The sequence below is a fragment of the Saccopteryx bilineata genome, chromosome 1, assembly GCF_036850765.1.
Source record: "Saccopteryx bilineata isolate mSacBil1 chromosome 1, mSacBil1_pri_phased_curated, whole genome shotgun sequence".
NCBI lineage: Eukaryota > Metazoa > Chordata > Mammalia > Chiroptera > Emballonuridae > Saccopteryx > Saccopteryx bilineata.
The window spans coordinates 401,322,673-401,338,997 of record NC_089490.1 but is presented as its reverse complement, the minus strand read 5'-3'; the positions used below and the strand labels follow the sequence as shown (position 1 = coordinate 401,338,997).

At 44.8% G+C, this 16,325-nt stretch overlaps 1 long non-coding RNA gene across 1 annotated transcript in view; it reads right to left on the bottom strand.

Annotated features, from left to right (window-relative positions):
• Positions 1 to 16,325, bottom strand: part of LOC136318977 (uncharacterized) — a 35,673-nt gene that overhangs the window by 12,647 nt on the left and 6,701 nt on the right. Inside the window, exon 2 of the long non-coding RNA XR_010728142.1 lies at positions 13,780 to 13,833. This is a non-coding gene — a long non-coding RNA (uncharacterized lncRNA). The remainder of the gene's footprint in view (positions 1 to 13,779; positions 13,834 to 16,325) is intronic.

Here is a 16,325-nt window from a genome sequence, read left to right as displayed (position 1 = left end):
CGTGTGGGGGACCCAGGTTCGATTTCCGGCTAGGGCACATAGGAGAAGCGCCCATTTGCTTCTCCACCCCCCCCTCCTTCCTCTCTGTCTCTCTCTTCCCCTCCCACAGCCGAGGCTCCATTGGAGCAAAGATGGCCCGGGCGCTGGGGATGGCTCCTTGGCCTCTGCCCCAGGCGCTAGAGTGGCTCTGGTCGCGGCAGAGAGACGCCCCGGAGGCGCAGAGCATCGCCCTCTGGTGGGCAGAGCTTCGCCCCTGGTGGGCGTGCCAGGTAGATCCCGGTCGGGTGCATGTGGGAGTCTGTCTGACTGTCTCTCCCCGTTTCCAGCTTCAGAAAAATACAAAAAAAAAAATAATAATAATAACTAGCCTGACCAGGTGGTGGCGCAGTGGATAGAGCGTCAGACTGGGATGTGGAAGACTCAGGTTCAGGACCCCAACGTCACCAGCTTGAGCATGGGCTCATCTGGTTTGAGCAAAAATTCACCAGCTTGGACCCAAGGTCGCTGGCTCAAGCAAGGGGTCAAGGCACATATGAGAAAGCAATCAATGAACAACTAAGGTGTTGCAATGCACAACGAAAAACTAATGATTGATGCTTCTCATCTCTCCGTTCCTGTCTGTCTGTCCCTGTCTATCCCTCACTCTGACTCTCTCTCTGTCTCTAAAAAAATAAAAGTAATGACTAGAAGACTATGTCATAACATGAAAAATACTTACATGCTAAATTTTAACAAGTAGGACAAAATTGTGTATCTATTGTTATTACAACCACATATTAAAAATATATGGGGGAAACCTGAAAAGAATATAATAAAAGCCAACATTGATTGTGCAAGTAGTTTTTTTATTTTTTCTATTTTCCTAAAATAAGCTATATATGTTACTTCTCTAACAAAAAGTTCCACTTAAAATAACTTCTCTTGCCTGACCAGGCAGTGGCACAGCAGATAAGCATTAGCCTGGAACGCTGAGAACCTAGGTTCAAAACCCGAGGTTGCCATCTTGAGCACGGGGTCGTTGGCTTGAGCATAGGATCATAGCATGACCCCATAGTCACTGGATTGAGCCCAAGGTCACTGGCTTAAAGCTCAAGATTGCTGGCTTGAGCTCAAGGTCACTGGCTTGAGCAAGCGTCACTGGCTGGGCTGGAGCCCCCCAGTCAAGGCACGTATAAGAAAGCAATCAATGAACAACTAAAGTAGCCACAACATGAGTTGATGCTTCTTGTCTTTCTCCCTTCCTACCTGTCCCATCAGCAAAGGTGTGGTCACTCAAGTCTCTAACAAAGGAATACACACCTGAGCCTCACACTATCACTGCATCCTAAACAAAAAGGACACAGCTTGAGAATGGACAGAGAAAAATTTGATCATTTTTTCAAGCATACACCTGCCCTTCACACAACCTCAATAACTCAACCACCAAATGTGATACAGGCTATAGATTTCTTTTACCCTGTGATATGAGAGTGAACTGAGAAGGTGTCAAAGGAAAAGAGAAACTAATATCTGTTCATTCATTGAACAGAAGTAGAGAGATGGTTATCTGAAAAGCTATATAGTAGGCAAACCTCTAGCAAAACAGTATACAGGGGTTGGCAAAAGTAGGTTTACAGTTGTGAGTACACAAAACAGAGTTTATTCTTTTTTTTTTTCTTTTTTGTATTTTTCTGAAGTTGGAAACGGGGAGGCAGTCAGACAGACTCCAGCATGCACCCAACCGGGATCCACCCGGCATGCCCACCAGGGGGCGATGCTCTGCCACAATCAGAGCCATTCTAATTCTAGCGCCTGAGGCAGAGGCCACAGAGCCATCCTCAGCACCCGGGCCATCTTTGCTCCAATGGAGCCTTGGCTGCGGGAGGGGAAGAAACAGAGAGGAAGGAGAAGGGGAGGGGAGGGGTGAAGAAGCAGATGGGCGCTTCTCCTGTGTGCCCTGGAAGGGATCGAACCCAAGACTCCCGCATGCCAGGCCGACGCTCTATCACTGAGCCAACTGGCCAGGGCCCAGAGTTTATTCTTGTATTATTATTTATTAATCATTGTATTATTATTTTTTTTTTTTGTATTTTTCTGAAGCTGGAAACGGGGAGAGACAGTCAGACAGACTCCCGCATGCGCCCGACCGGGATCCACCCGGCACGTCCACCAGGGGCGATGCTCTGCCCACCAGGGGGCGATGCTCTGCCCCTCCGGGGCGTCACTCTGCTGCGACCAGAGCCACTCTAGCGCCTGGGGCAGAGGCCAAGGAGCCATCCCCAGCGCCCGGGCCATCTTTGCTCCAATGGAGCCTCTGCTGCGGGAGGGGAAGAGAGAGACAGAGAGGAAGGAGGGAGCGGGTGGAGAAGCAAATGGGCGCTTCTCCTATGTGCCCTGGCCGGGAATCAAACCCGGGTCCCCCCGCACGCCAGTCCGACGCTCTACCGCTGAGCCAACTGGCCAGGGCCTAATCATTGTATTATTTTTATTATTTTTCTTTTTCTTCTAAGTATACTGTGACATTCTTTTGAGTTAATAAGCTATTGAAATCATAAACTGCATGTCTTTTTCTGTATGATAAACTGTAAACCTACTTTTGCCAACACCTATATTGTAGCACAGACCCTAATACTATGGAATGGTGGTTAAGACACAGCCTCTAAAGCCAGTCTGTCTAGGTTCATATATCCCACTCAACCACTTACTAGATTTATGACTTTGAAAAGTTACTTAAACTTTCGTGTTTAAAATAAAGTATTTGCTGAGTGTTATCATCACTATAATCAAGAAAATAAGAAAGCACAAAAACAAGATACAAAACCCCAAAGAGATAAGGTATACATATTTTAAATCATAAAAGAATAGTACTATAAATAAGTTTACATCAGATAATTTGAAAACTACTATAAAATGCCTAACATGTAACAACAGGTGCTCAACAAGTATGTACTGGATAAATGACTGAAAGAGAATAAAGTATACACTTTGTGTGTATGTGTGTGTGTTTGTATCTTTAATGAAATATACATATCCCCAAAATTAACACTGGGAGAAACAGAAAACTTCAACAAACCAAATATCATTAAAGAAAACTAGTTATCAAAAATATTTCCTGCCTGACCAGGTAGTGGCACAGTGGATAGAGTGCTGGACTGGGATGTGGAGGACCCAGGTTCGAGACCCCAAGGTTGCCAGCTTCAGCGCAGACTCATCTGGTTTGAGCAAAGCTCACCAGCTTGGACCCAAGGTCGCTGGCTCAAGCAAGGGGTCACTCAGTCTGCTGTAGCCCCACGGTCAAGGCACATATGAGAAAGCAATCAATGAACAACTAAGGTGTTGCAACAAAAAACTGGTGATTGACGCTTCTCATCTCTCTCTCTGTTCCTGTCTGTCATCCCTATCTATCCCTCTCTCTGACTCTCTCTCTAGCTCTGTTAAAAAAAAAATTCCTTTTCACATTCCCTACCCATAATACCAGGTAAAATAATTTTTTTTACTGGTTAGCTTTACCAAATCTTCAAAGAATAGATACAAAAGTTCCAGAACAGAAAAGGATAAGCCTATCCAACTCATTATATAAAGCTAGTATAGCCTGACCAGGCGGTGGCGCAGTAGATAGAGTGTCGGACTGGGATGCGGAGGATCCAGGTTCGAGACCCCGAGGGTCATCAACTTGAGCGCAGGCTCATTGACTTTGAGCAAGGCTCACCAGCTTGAGCCCAAGGTTGCTGGCTTGAGCAAGGGGTCACTCGGTCTGCTGTAGCCCCTGGTCAAGGCACATATGAGAAATCAATCAATGAACAACTAAGGAACCGCAACGAAGAATTAATGTTTCTCATCTCTCTCCCTTCCTGTCTGTCACTATCTGTCCCTCTCTCTGACTCTCTCTCTGTCTCTGTAAAAAATAAATAAAGAAAAAATAAAAAAATTGTAAAAGTTGAGTTAAAGTGAATGCATCTTTTTTTTTTTTTTTAACAGAGACAGAGTCAGAGAGAGGGATAGATAGGAACAGACAGAGAGGAACAGAGAGAGATGAGAAGCATCAGTCATTAGTTTTTCGTTGCAACACCTTAGTTGTTCATTGATTGCTTTCTCATATGTGCCTTGACCTCGGACCTTCAGCAGACCGAGTAACCCTTTGCTCAAGCCAGCGACCCTGGGTCCAATCTGGTGAGCTTTTTGCTCAAATCATATGAGCCAGCGCTCAAGCTGGCGACCTCGGGGTCTCGAACCTGGGTCCTCCGCATCCCAGTCTGATGCTCTATCCACTGCGCACCACCTGGTCAGGTAAAACTGTGGTGTTTTAAAATATAATTTTTGAACTTACGATATTTATTGGGCTAAGTTAAAGGAGGAACAAGCATGTCCTCATTACTCAGGCTGTATTTAAATTTGTTATTCTGAAAACATTTCATGTTATTTATTCTTTCTCTGCAGACCGGTACCAAATAGCCCACGGACCGATATCGGTCGTGGCTCGGGGGTTAGGGACCACTGGTTTAGATCATATTCTCATCATGCTGAGGTAGTGGGTTCAACCCCCAGTCAGGGCACATGCAAGAAACAATCAGTGGGCCCTGGCCGGTTGGCTCAGTGGTAGAGCGTCGGACTGGCGTGCGGAGGTCCCGGGTTCGATTCCCAGCCAGGGCACACAGGAGAAGCGCCCATTTGCTTCTCCACCCCTCCCCCTCTCCTTCCTCTCTCTTCCCCTCCCGCAGCCGAGGCTCCATTGGAGCAAAGATGGCCTGGGCGCTGGGGATGGCTCTGTGGCCTCTTCCCCAGGCGCTAGAGTGGCTCTGGTCGCAACAGAGCGACGCCCCGGAGGGGCAGAGCGTCGCCCCCTGGTGGGCAGAGCGTCGCCCCCTGGTGGGCGTGCTGGGTGGATCTCGGTTGGGCGCATGCAGGAGTCTGTCTGACTGTCTCTCCCCGTTTCTAGCTTCAGAAAAATACAAAAAAAAAGAAAAAGAAAAAAGAAACAATCAGTGATGGCATGCGTAAGTGGAACAATCAGCTCAACAAATCCATGTTTCTCTCTCTCTCTCTCTCTCTCTCTTAAAAAAAAAAAAAGTATAATCTTAATACCAGAATAATAAAAACCAATCTCACTAGAAACATAGATTCAAAAACTAAATCCAGTATATATAAAATTTATATGATCAAATTGTGATTCAACTTCAAGAATACTTCATCAGAAAGTCTATCACCATAACTCACCATATTAATAGATTAAAGATTTAAAAAAACTATATCGTAATCCCAAAAGATGTAGAAAAAGCACTTTAGAAAATACAACACTCGGCCCTGGCCGGTTGGCTCAGCAGTAGAGCGTCGGCCTGGCGTGCGGGGGACCCGGGTTCGATTCCCAGCCAGGGCACATAGGAGAAGCGCCCATTTGCTTCTCCACCCCCTCCTCCTTCCTCTCTGTCTCTCTCTTCCCCTCCCGCAGCCAAGGCTCCATTGGAGCAAAGATGGCCCGGGCGCTGGGGATGGCTCCTTGGCCTCTGCCCCAGGTGCTAGAGTGGCTCTGGTCGTGGCAGAGTGATGCCCCGGAGGGGCAGAGCATCACCCCCTGGTGGGCAGAGCGTCACCCCTGGTGGGCAGAGCGTCGCCCCTGGTGGGCGTGCCGGGTGGATCCCGGTCGGGCGCATGCGGGAGTCTGTCTGACTGTCTCTCCCCATTTCCAGCTTCGGAAAAATACAAAAAAAAAAAAATTAAAAAAAAAATACAACACTCATTCATAACAAACACTACCAGCAAATTAAAATAGAAGAGAAATTCCTTAACCTGACAAGGAGCAAGTATCAAAAATCTGTACTAAATGTTATCTTAATGGTAGAATTTTAAGTAATCTCACCAAAGGAAGGCAAGACACTGATGCCTAATATCACTCTTGCTCTTCTAATCAATACTAGTACTGTTCTATCCAATGCAATATGACAAGGAAAAGAGGTAAGCCATACAAGGACTGAAAAAGAAAAGACAGAATTGTCATAATTTAAAGATGCTCTGACTGCCTATATCAGGGGTCAGGAACTTTTTTGGCTGAGAGAGCCATGAACACCACATATTTTAAAATGTAATTCCATGAGAGCCATACAACATGTTTAACACTAAATACAAGTAAATGTGTGCATTTTATTAAGACCAACACTTTTTTTTTTTTTTTACAGAGACAGAGAGAGAGTCAGAGAGAGGGATAGAAAGGGACAGACAGACAGAAATGGAGAGATGAGAAGCATCAATCATTAGTTTTTTGTTACAGCATTGCGACACCTTAGTTGTTCATTGACTGCTTTCTCATATGTGCCTTGACTGCGGGCCTTCAGTAGACAGAGTAACCCCTTGCTCAAGCCAGCGACCTTGGGTCCAAGCTGGTGAGCTTTTGCTCAAACCAGATGAGCCCACATTCAAGCTGGCAACCTCAGGATCTCAAACCTGGGTCCTCCGCATCCAAGTCTGACGCTCTATCCACTGCGCCACCGCCTGGTCAGGCAAGACCAACACTTTTAAAGTACAAGTCTCTGAATTCTTTTTAACAACATTGTTATGCTGTTGTTAACCAATAATGAATAAAGTACTTCTAACCATTAATGTGACTTCTGGTGCTGCATGGTTTGCTGATGGCTTTGTAGTCTGGTTGATACGGGGTGAGGTTAAGCTTCATGCAGGCGTTGAGACTTCCATCCGTTAAACGTGATTGTAGGTTGGTCTTAATGTTCTTTAGATGTGAGAAAGACTGCTCACATGCATATGTAGAGCCAAACATTGTCAATACAGCAATACTCACATGCTTCAGTGTGTGGTATTTGACAGGAGCACATTCCAAGTTTTGACAATCAGCTGGTCCACGGGTTGAAGTTTTTTCATTTCTCCCCATTTGTGTTTGCTTGCCAGCTCTGCTTGCTGTCGTGCAAGTCTTTCCAAATCTTCATTCAGTGACTTGAACTTATTCACCCACATGTCTGAGGCATTCAGGTCAGCAGCTTGTAGCTCAAAATCTCTGACAGAGACACCGGGGATATAACTCAGGTCGGCGCTGTCCACTGCACACTCGTGTGGATGGGTGATGAACTTAAAAAGATGAGTGCACTCACGAAATTCTCCAAAGTACACTTTGAATGACTGCAGGAGATTAGATGTGAAGCCCTCTAGCTGCTGGAGATCAAGATGTTGAGCAGGGTCACTTGCTGTGCATGCATCTTTAAGCTCTCTCAGTTTTTCAAAGTGTAATAAACAACCTGTTTCAATGTTGGTGATGAAGAGTTTCAGCTTGTTTTCAAATGCAAACACTGCTTGTTGAAGGGATAAGACTGTATTTCCGACGCCTTGCATTTTCACATTGAGCTGGTTCAGATGTTCAGTCATGTCTACAAGATAGTTGAACTTCAGGAGCCACTCACTATTAGCTAACTCAGGATGCTTGACGTTTTTCATTTCAAGAAAAGTCCAGATTTCACTCAGACAAGCCGCGGAATGGCTGAGCACCTTCCCTCTTGACAACCAACCCACATTGCTGTGCAGAAGTAGACCAGGATAATTATTCCCAACTTCATCCAGCAGTGTTTTAAACTAGTGATCATTTAAAACTCAGGCAACAGGCCCTGGCCGGTTGGCTCAGTGGCAGAGCGTCAGCCTGGAGTGCAGGAGTCCCAGGTTCGATTCCTGGCCAGGGCACACAGGAGAAGCGCCCATCTGCTTCCCCACCCCTCCCCCTCTCCTTCCTCTCTGTCTCTCTCTTCCCCTCCCACAGCCAAGGCTCCATTGGAGCAAAGTTGGCCCGGGTGCTGAGGATAGCTCTGTGGCCTCTGCCTCAGGCGCTAGAATGGCTCTGGATGCAACAGAGCAACGCCCCAGATGGGCAGAGCATCGCCCCCTGGTGGGTATGCCGGGTGGATCCTGGTCGGGCGCATGCAGGAGTCTGTCTGACTGCCTCCTGTTTCCAACTTCAGAAAAATACAAAAAAAAAAAAAAAAAAAACAAACTCAGGCAACAATAAAGTTGACAACCCGAATGACCAGTGACATCACCTCACCAAGCTGCTCGCCACACATCTGAGCACAAAGCGCTTCCTGATGTAGGATACAGTGAAAACTTAGGATGGGTCTCTTTTCATGTTCACGAAGCGCTACAAATCCTGTTTTTCCCCACCATGCATGGAGCACCATCAGTACACACCAAAATAAGTTTATCCATCGGTAGATTTTTTTCTTTAGCGAATTCAGTGAAAGACTTGAATAAATCCTCCCTCTTTCATAGGCAAAACAGCAAGACTTTCCTCACATAGTGTGTCACCGACAGCATACCTTGCAATCACACTGAACTGGGATAAATGGCTTATGTCTGTTGACTTATCCAAAGCAAGAGAAAAGAATGGTGCTGCATTTATGTCCTTCACTTGTGTTGCCTCAATCTGATTTGCCATCATTATGGTACGATCATGAACAGTTCTTGCCAACAGAGGCATGTCTTTTATTCATTTGATTATCTTATCTTTATCCAAAAAGTCGTCAAAAAGTTCATTGGCAACATCAAGCATTAATGTTTTGGCATACTCCCCATCTGTGAATGGCTTTCTGTTTCTCACAATTGCTAAAGCACCAGCAAAGCTAGCCGAATTCCAGTCACCTTGTTGGGTCCAAACAGAGTTGCTGCTGCCTAGCTTGCACTCTGCACAGTAGTTCTTGACATACTTTCTTCCTGCTGTCCCCCACTGGATATTTCGATGCAAATGTACAATAGTATGGCATGTGTCAAAGTGCCGCTTTATATTTGACCGTTTCATCGATGCAATTTTATCATTGCATATTAGACACACTGCAGAACCTGCTCTCTCCACAAAGGCGAATTCCTCTGTCCATTCCTGCTGAAAAGTACGATACTCCTCATCTTTTTTTCTTTTAGCCATCTTCTTTGTCAAAAGAGTTTCTGCAATTAGCTAACTGACTACTTGATTAAAAGGAGGGAAGTTTACCTCCTGACCTCACAACGACCCATGTACTTTACGCATTATCCAATAAAAATTTGATGTTGTCCCGGAGGACAGCTGTGATTGGCTCCAGCCACCCGCAACCATGAACATGAGCAGTAGGAAATGAATGGATTGTAATACATGGGAATGTTTTATATTTTTATTTTATTTTATTTTTTTGTATTTTTCTGAAGTTGGAAACGGGGAGGCAGTCAGACAGACTCCCGCATGCGCCCGACCAGGATCCACCCGGCATACCCACCAGGGGGCGATGCTCTGCCCATATGGGGGTCGCTCTGTTGCAACCAGAGCCATTCTAGCACCTGAGGCAGAGGCCATAGAGCCATCCTCAGCGCCCGGGCTAACTTTGCTCCAATGGAGCCTTGGCTGCGGGAGGGGAAGAGAGAGACAGAGAGGAAGGAGAGGGGGAGGGGTGGAGAAGCAGATGGGCACTTCTCCTGTGTTCCCTGGCCGGGAATCAAACCCGGGACTCCTGCACGCCAGGCCGATGCTCTACCACTGAGCAAACCGGCCAGGGCTTAACATTATTATTTTTTTATTAAAGATTTGTCTGTGAGCCAGATGCAGCCATCAAAAGAGCCACAGGTTCCCGGCCTCTGGCCTATATAGAAGATCCAAGAGAATCTACAGATAAACTATCAAAATTAAAAATGAATACCACTGTTTACAACAGCAAAAAACTGTAAGACATTAGAAATAAATATAACAAAATTCACATCAAATCTTGAACATGTTCTCAATAATGAAGTATGATTAGGTAAACTTAGCAGGGAAAGGAGTATAGAATTTTAAGGAAGCAAAGAAGTTCATTTACTTTAACTTATTTTCATCTTCAATTTATCTTCTCTTTATAAAATCTTGATATCTGTTAGGCAAATCTGGCAACAAAAGACTGTTTAGAACATATCAAAAGCTTGAAGATTAAGTGTGGATTTACATGTGGTAACCCATGACCTATGAGTCCACAAACTCTTTCCTTACTTCTAAATTTACTATCTAAATCTACAGTAAGTCTCATTTCGTCATCTCTGAAACAGAAATGGTGATAACACTTAAGTCTGACCTGCCTCTTAAGAATGAATAAGATCATGTCAACAAAATGAGCTCCTGAGGGAAAAAGTGTTAGACACATACTAAGCCTTAGAGTTGTTGATCTTGAAGATATAAAATTATAACATTTTCAAAATAAAATAAAATTATAATAAAAATTTTAATCTTTGAATATAAAAAATCTCAGATTTAAAAATTAAAGAAGTCAGACATCCAAGAATTCACCATTGTACGCAAGCCTAAACCCATCAATCTCTCTAACGTATGAAAAGCAACCTCCTCATTTTCTTTACCAAAAAATTAAGACAATAAAACTAAACTATTTCTAAAAAAAAGTCTCTGTGATGACAAAAAGGTGAAGTATTAAAAAAAAAGCCCCCAAAACTGAACTATCATAACCATATATCAACAGCAAAGCTATCTCTCCTACTTTTAAGCACTGGTATTCTTTTTTTTTTTTTTTTCCCATTTTTCTGAAGCTGGAAACGGGGAGAGACAGTCAGACAGACTCCCGCATGCGCCCGACCGGGATCCACCCAGCACGCCCACCAAGGGGCGACGCTCTGCCCACCAGGGGGCGATAATCTGCCCATCCTGGGCGTCGCCATGTTGCGACCAGAGCCACTCTAGCGCCTGAGGCAGAGGCCACAGAGCCATCCCCAGCGCCCGGGCCATCTTTGCTCCAATGGAGCCTTGGCTACGGGAGGGGAAGAGAGAGACAGAGAGGAAAGCGCGGCGGAGGGGTGGAGAAGCAAATGGGCGCTTCTCCTGTGTGCCCTGGCCGGGAATCGAACCCGGGTCCTCCGCACGCTAGGCCGACGCTCTACCGCTGAGCCAACCGGCCAGGGCCAAGCACTGGTATTCTTATATAGTGTTTTGAATTTTTTTTATTTATTTATTTTTGTATTTTTCTGAAGCTGGAAACGGGGAGAGACAGTCAGACAGACTCCCGCATGCATCCGACCAGGATCCACCCGGCAGCCCACCAGGGGGCGACGCTCTGCCCACCAGGGGAAGATGCTCTGCCCTTCCGGGGCGTCGCTCTGTAGCCACTCTAGCGCCTGGGGCAGAGGCCAAGGAGCCATCCCCAGCGCCCAGTCCATCCTTGCTCCAATGGAGCCTCACTGCGGGAGGGGAAGAGAGAGACAGAGAGGAAGGAGAGGGGGAGGGGTGGAGAAGCAGATGGGCACTTCTCCTGTGTGCCCTGGCCGGGAATCGAACCCGGGACTCCTGCACGCCAGGCCGACGCTCTACCACTGAGCCAACCAGCCAGGGCATGTGTTTTGAATTTTTAAAAAGGCTATACATTTTCTCGGTTTCAATAAACATTTGAAAATATTTTGAAATAAATGTTAAACTGTATTTTACTAGAGTTGAATTATGCCCATAAACATGGGAATGAGATATTTAAAAAGATAAAATATAAATCAAAATAGACCCTGGCCGGTTTGCTCAATGGATAGAGCGAGCATCAGCTTGGCATGAAATATATCTTGGGTTCAATCCCCAGTCAGGCCACATGTAAGAAGTGACCATATGCTTCTCTTCCCTGCCCTCTCCCTCTTCTCTCTCTTTTTCCCACCTGCAACTAGTGGCTCCATCGGTTCAAGCATCAGCCCTAAGCAATGAGGATAGCTCGGCTGATTCAAGCACTGCCCCCCCCCAAAAAAAAAGCACTGGCCCCAGATGAGATTTGCCTGGTGGATCCCGGTCAGGGTGCATGCGGGAGTCTACCTCCCTATCTCTCACTCAAAAAAATATAAATGGCCCTGGCTGGTTAGCTCAGTGGTAGAGCGTTGGCCTGGTGTGCAGGAGTCCCGGGTTCAATTCCTGGCCAGGGCACACAGGAGAAGCGCCCATCTGCTTCTCCACCCCTCCCCCTCTCCTTCCTCTCTGTCTCTCTCTTCCCCTCCTGCAGCCAAGGCTCCATTGGAGCAAAGTTGGCCCGGGTGCTGAGGATGGCTCCATGGCCTCTGCCTCAGGTGCTATAATGGCTATGGTTGCAATGGAGCGATGCCCCAGATGGGCAGAGCATCGCCCCTGGTGGGCATGCCGGGTGGATCCCAGTCGGGCGCATGCGGGAGTCTGACTGCCTCCCCATTTCCAGCTTCAGAAAAATACAAAAAAATATATATATAGATATAGATATATAGATATAGATATCTACCATATATATCTATATCTATCTACCTATAGATAGATATATATGTATATGTATGTATATGTATAAAGAGGCAAGAAAGAAACAGCAAACTAGAGACCTATAAGTATACTTTTTTCATATTCTCCCATTTCATCATTCTCCTCTATCCTTTCTTCCTTTCTTCACTAGGGTAAGCACATGATAGGAAATAGCTTCTAGACCTGGGCAAGAAGGATAAACTAAAACCATCATGTTTCATCAAATAGATATTTATCATAAAAGTGGTTCTACATAAATGGATAAACATATAAACAAATTAATATATAAATGGATTTATTTCTACATAAATGGACAAGTATGTGATGCAGAATAGTATCTATATTGATATAAAGTAATGAGAATTTTTAAACACAAGAATTTATCTCAACGGACATCATCTTTCAACGTATAGAAGATTATTCTCAATTAGAATAATCTTTTATTAGTCAATTACAGAGGATCTCAAACCTGGTCTGAGGTATTTTATTCTAAAAACCAATCAGGAGAAACATAAAAAAGCAGAATTAACAAAAATTCAATTAGATTAACGGAGAAAAGAAAATGGAGAAGCAAAAAAAAAAAAATCCCTAAAAACTTTAAGCCTGGAGAATTATGAGAATGCTAGTATCACTGAAAGGAATGGAGATATTACACAGCAAGCTAGCTCTCAAGAAAATAAACCCCTCCTCCCTCCTGGCCTGTGGTGGTGCAGTGGACTAGATCATTGACCTGGAATGCTGAGGCTGCCTGTTCGGAAGCCTGGACTAGCCCAGCCCAGGAACATACGACAAGCAACCAATGAACAACTGAAGTGAAGCAACTATGAGTTGATACTTCTCACTGCCCCTGTCCTCTCTCTGTAAAACCAATAAATAAAATAAGTGAATAAAAGAATCCAGGATATAGACAGCTGGAAAGTAGATTTCAAGGGCCAAAATAATTTCAAAGGCAAAGGGAGATATACCTGATGGCCCTTAATTTAGCAAGCAAGCACTTTTAAATCCCAATGTTTAAAGATTACTTCAAAAAAAGAAATTTCAGGCCCTGGCCGGTTGACTCAGCAGTAGAGCGTCGGCCTGGCGTGCGGGGGACCCGGGTTCGATTCCCGGCCAGGGCACATAGGAGAAGCGCCCATTTGCTTCTCCACCCCCCACCCCTCCTTCCTCTCTGTCTCTCTCTTCCCCTCCCGCAGCGAGGCTCCATCGGAGCCTGGGCACTGAGGATGGCTCCTTGGCCTCTGCCCCAGGCACTAGAATGGCTCTGGATGGAACAGAGCAATGCCCCGGATGGGCAGAGCATTGCCCCCTGGTGGGCATGTCGGGGGGGGGGGGGGGGGGATCCTGGTCGGCGCATGTGGGAGTCTGTCTGACTGCCTCCCCGTTTCCAGCTTCAGAAAAATACAAAAAAAAAAAGAACTTTTAAAACAATTCAGAGGTTGAAATTCAAATTTAAGTTAGCATTCTGTCTTTTTATTTGCTAAATCTGACAACCTTACCTTTCAGTATAAATCTGTTTCAGAAAATAACAAACTCATTGCCCGGAAGAGATTCAGTCTTGTGGAAATTGGGTAAAACTTTACCTTTTAGAAACTTCTTGCAGACCAAACCACCATAAATGCTTCCTGCAGAATCAACTGTAAAAAAAGAAAAAAGTAGTAAGAATACAAGAAAATATCACAAATGAAGTAATTAAATGGACTTAAAGAATCAAATGGGAACCTGAAAATACCAGATAGACACAGCATAAAAAAGGCCAATACGAATAAGTTCAGTAAAAATGAAAGCTCCAAAGAAAAATTATGAGGTCACAATGACTGTTTGGGGGCAGTATAACTTCTTGGAGATGAAATAATAAGTCTTTTCACCTATACTCAACACTAGGATTGCCTCTTTGGATATTACTATTCCTGGTCGAAAAGGATTCTAGAAAGACTGTAACCTGTAGCTAGTAACCAGAGTACACCATGCCAATAACCCATATTTCAGTATGAGTCATAATTTTGGACCTCCTGTTAATCAATTTACTTAGGTAGAAAATACTTTATTAGATATCAGGTAAGAAATCTCTGTACCTCGAGTTTTAAATCTGAACATTAGAGCATTTTTACAGCAATAATTCTTCAGGGAAGAGAGTGAGGGAAGAGGCCAATACCAAAGAAGAGGGAGGGAAAAACTACATGAAAAGAAAAAAAGAACTACATGGAGGTTTCTGTCCAAATTGGATATGCCCTTCCCCTGAGGAATGTGACCCACCAGTTAAGAATCTAAGAATCACGGCCATAGAAACCCATGGAAATGTGTCCCTCAAAAAATGTGTATTCAGCCTGACCTGTGGTGGCGCAGTGGATCAAGCGTCGACCTGGAAATGCTGAGGTTGCCGGTTCGAAAACCTGGGCTTGCCTGGTCAAGGCACATATGGGAGTTGATGCTTCCAGCTCCTCCCCCCCTTCTCTCTCTCTGTCTCTCCCTCTCCTCTCTAAAATGAATAAATAAAAAAAATGTGTATTCAAGAAGAGAAATAAGGTTGTGAATCACTGAACCAGAGTGAGAGGCAACACCATTCTCTAAAGTTGTGCTGTCCAATACACTAGCCACTTAATTCTATGTGGCTATTTAAATTTAGCTAAGTTAAATGAAAAATTCTGTTCCTCAGTCACACTAGATAGCCTTAATTCAAGTGTTCAAAAGCCGAGTGTGGCTACTGTACTGAATAGCACAGATATAGAACATTTCCATCATTACATAAATTTCTATTAGAGAAGCAATGCCTTAGATCTCTAGATTATGAATGATCTGGACAAACTGTATATACTTCAAAAGACACGAGTCCAAGTAGCATAGAACATTTAATAAAAGACAATCATCTTTTTTTCTTAGTGTTCTTGACAGGCATAAGGAGAATGGGTCATTGGGACAGCGACGGCAGGTTGTAGCAGGCCTATACTAGTGATCAGTGAGGAGTTAGAACAGGGGTCGGGAACCTTTTTGGCTGAGAGAGCCATGAACTCCACATATTTTAAAATGTAATTCCTGAGAGCCATACAACGACCCATGTACTTTACGCATCATCCAATAAAAATTTGGTGTTGTGATGCCTGACCAGGCGGTGGCGCAGTGGATAGAGCGTCAGACTGGATGCGGAAGAACCCAGGTTTGAGACCCCGAGGTCGCCAGCTTGAGCAAAAGCTCACCAGCTTGGATCCAAGGTCGCTGGCTGGAGCAAGGGGTTACTCGGTCTGCTGAAGGCCCACGGTCAAGGCACATATGAGAAAACAATCAATGAACAACTAAGGTGTCGCAATGCACAACAAAAAACTAATGAATGATGCTTCTCATCTCTCTCCGTTCCTGTCTGTCTGTCCCTTTCTATCCCTTTCTCTGACTCTCTCTCTCTGTCTCTGTTAAAAAAAAAAAATTGTTGTTGTCCCCGAGGACAGCTGTGATTGGCTCCAGCCACCCACAACCATGAACATGAGTGGTAGGAAATGAATGGATTGGAATACATGAGAATGTTTTATATTTTTCTTTTTCTTTTTTTTTACAGAGACAGAGAGAGTCAGAGAGAGGGAAAGACAGACAGGAACAGAGAGAGATGAGAAGCATCATTAGATTTTCGTTGTGACACCTTAGTTGTTCATTGATTGCTTTCTCACATGTGCCTTGACCATGGGCCTTCAGCAGACCGAGTAAACCCTTGCTTAAGCCAGTGACCTTGGGTCCAAGCTGGTGAGTTTTGCTCAAGCCAGATGAGCCCGCGCTCAAGCTAGTGACCTTGGGATCTCGAACCTGGGTCCTCTGCATCCCAGTCCAACACTCTATCCACTGTGCCACCACCTGGTCAGGCCATGTTTTATATATATATATATATTTTTTTATTTATTCATTTTTAGAGAGGAGAGAGAGAGGTAGAGAGACACAGAGAGAGAGAGAGAAGGGGGGAGGAGCTGGAAGCATCAACTCCCATATGTGCCTTGACCAGGCAAGCCCAGGGTTTTGAACCGGCGACCTCAGCATTTCCAGGTCGACACTTTATCCACTGCGCCACCACAGTCAGGCCATGTTTTATATTTTTAACTTTATTTTTTTTATTAAAGATTTGTCTGCAAGCCAAATGCGAGCCATAGGT